The 2905-nt window shown below is 44.7% G+C and overlaps 1 long non-coding RNA gene across 1 annotated transcript; it reads left to right on the top strand.

Annotated features, from left to right (window-relative positions):
• LOC136472405 (uncharacterized) lies at positions 1-2905 on the top strand. Its single transcript, XR_010762337.1, has 2 exons — positions 1-2037; positions 2474-2905. It is a non-coding gene; the product is annotated as an uncharacterized lncRNA (long non-coding RNA).

Genomic DNA, 2905 nt, shown 5'->3' with positions numbered 1-2905 from the left:
TTACCGTCGGGCGCTCCCACGATTCCCTCCGTATCGGGCCCACCGGCGCCCCATCCCGACCCGGCTGCGCCGCCGCGGGAAGGCCCCACGGCCATGCGTAAAGTTTCCCCTTCTCCCACAACTCCATCCACATGGCCTCCTCCCGTGGCAGAGGCAACGCATCCTGCTACCAGCGAGGAAGTGCGCTGCCTCCACAGGAAACGGCCAGATCCGATGATGGCGCGGGCGTCCTCGCTCCTCGAGGCACGGGTGACCCCCCTCCGAGATCCATGACGACGCGGGTGAGTCTCTTTCTGAGGGGGTGGTTGGAGGAGCATCGGTGGTGCTAGAGCTGCTGCTCGCGGCCGTGGTGCTATGTGGGGGCATGCCGGCGGGAGCACGAGGCCGCCGGAGCCGGGTGGCAGGCGGGGAAGGAGGAGGATGCCACGGCGGCGCTAGGGAGATGGAGATGAGCTGCCCCACGGATGCCCGCCACGTCGCCAGGTCACCTTCGACTGCTTTCATGGATTCCTCGACCTCCTGTCATGTTCAAGGATGAGATGCCTGCTGCGCCCCCAACACTAGCGTCAGCGTTTCAGTGTCTCGACCTCAATCAGTGCAATGCAGCCTGTTCATTTGTTTCTTTACTTTTAAATTTTGTTTGACAATTGTAGTTATCCAACTACACGTTTCAGTTTGGTGATAAACTGAAATTAACCGAATTACAAGCCAATACCAACATCTTTCCTTTTTTTTTTTTTAATCTTGTGACGCTCACTGCTTGTAACAAACGTGCAGGACAAAATAGGCTGAGCTACTGAGTTCAGTTCTAGACTGTTGCAATACATTCCCGTTTTTTTTTTATTTGGTTCAAACTAATGTTTGAAAACTGAAACTTGTGGCTCACCTGTATAGGATAACACATACAAATTCAGCAGTGTGACATATAGATCTTCCAGTATAGGTGTGTTCCTCCTGTCTATTGTTCTACATAGCTATACCTTCTTGAGTAGTGGTATTGCCATGGCATAGATGTGTAGCAGCTACTTATAGTTAATTGTCTGTTTGCTTTGGTTGAGAATGTCAGCACAGCAAGTGTTCCATCACAAATCGAGTTTGTGCTGTAGTAGAGTGCAGACAAGTTACTCAGTCAGACTCTAGAGTACCACAAGTTTCTCCATTGCCTTCAGATAGTTGATCAGATATAGAGATGATAATTCATGACCAAATGATTGATCGATTTGAATATTATTTTGTTTTTTTGTTTTTATATGGCAGCAGTTCTACTTGTCGCTTAAGAAGCAAGAGGTTGTTACTGATTGCACTTGTAGATTCAATACTTTGAGTTTGTTTAGATAATCAAGCAATGCAATGCATGTGGGTTGGCTTTCTGCATGTACCATTTTCTTTTGTTTCCTGGTGCAGGATAGGTTTGTTAACGCACTGCCATGATCTGTCGCTCTCATGTTTAACTGACAGATTACCAGTGAGTAAAAAGATAGAGAATTCGTTTTTTTTCTTTCTTTCCGAGAACATGCTGGAGGGCAGCGTACCTTTATACTCATGATATGAATGGTGTTCAAGATTGGGAACAACAAGGAACTTCTGCCAATATCAGATCACTTTTTGGAGCACTGCAAGGACTTCATTAGGAAGTGATCCATCTCATGGTCCAACCCCAGTTGAGCTTTTGCAACACCTGTTCATAAAGGGCGTACCCAATGCAGAGAGCTCCCGTTCTGTGCGGGGTCTGGGGAAGGGTGTCAGTGGCAAGCCTTACCCTCGCCTGTGCAATGCGAGTAGACCACGACTCGAACCCGGGACCTTCCGGTCACAGGCGGTAAGACTCTACCGCTTGCACCAGGCCCACCCTTCTTGCAACACCTGTTCATACAAAATGGAATTTCCTTTGAGAAATCTGTAGCTCCTAATCCTTTGGAACATATGGCTGACATCCTGAAGACCAAAGCCCAAGGTGCCACCTGAATACTACTATTCTCAATTGATTCTTCAGCTCAAAACTGATATTCTGAGCCAATGCAATTCAAGTCAACAAAGGTATGCCCTAATCCTAAATTTACTCTACATCTATTTTACAATGTATATTCATTTACACACCTATGTAGGATCAAACTATTATAAAGCACATGCAGACTCAGTGTCATACCTTTCTAGCTGCTAGGAACGTGTAGTGTTAATGCAACATTGTTCTGAATATTTTCTCCTTCGCTTTGTGTCCTTTGATCATTCTATTGTTTTTTACCATGCGAATTAAAAATAATCTGATTTCTGCTCTGATATTTGTGTTAGATGTCGTCTTATATGCGTGGTTCGTGCAGCGATGCACCTGTTTGTCATAGTTCATATTTATCTAGCATGTACAGAGATTTGCTTGCATCTGCTTTGTATTTCAACTTTAGCTTATTGAACATGACAGTTATCGAAGATACTGAAGATTTTTTTTTTTAAAAAATCTCATGTTCTGTGATTGCAGATTCTGCCTATTCCTACATGGCGGAGCAAGTCTCCTTTATCATACTAAATTGGCATGCTAACAAGTGTCAAATGATGGGACTGTATATATTGGATTCCCATACTGAATCACTTAGGACCAAAATCAGTAACTCCCCATTTGTATACCCCTCACCCTGATATGTAACATATTCTTGGCGTCCTGATGCCAGTGTACAGAAGGAATCTCAATTCTCAACTAGGAGCCTAGATTTAGCCATTCAACAATCAGTGCCAGTTTATCGGTTCCTCCACAGTTAAATATCTCACCCATGGTTGAGGTGGTGTTGCAAGTCCATTCAGCATTGATGAAATAATTTTGTATCGACAAACTGAGCCAATTCAGTGCCAGCTTCTCAGAATTTGTTCTCTGTAAAATTAGATTGATTCCTATGAAATTCTTACACAATTCATG

This window comes from Miscanthus floridulus, chromosome 8 (assembly GCF_019320115.1).
Source record: "Miscanthus floridulus cultivar M001 chromosome 8, ASM1932011v1, whole genome shotgun sequence".
Taxonomy (NCBI): Eukaryota; Viridiplantae; Streptophyta; class Magnoliopsida; order Poales; family Poaceae; genus Miscanthus; species Miscanthus floridulus.
This window is presented reverse-complemented; position numbering and strand designations above follow the sequence as displayed.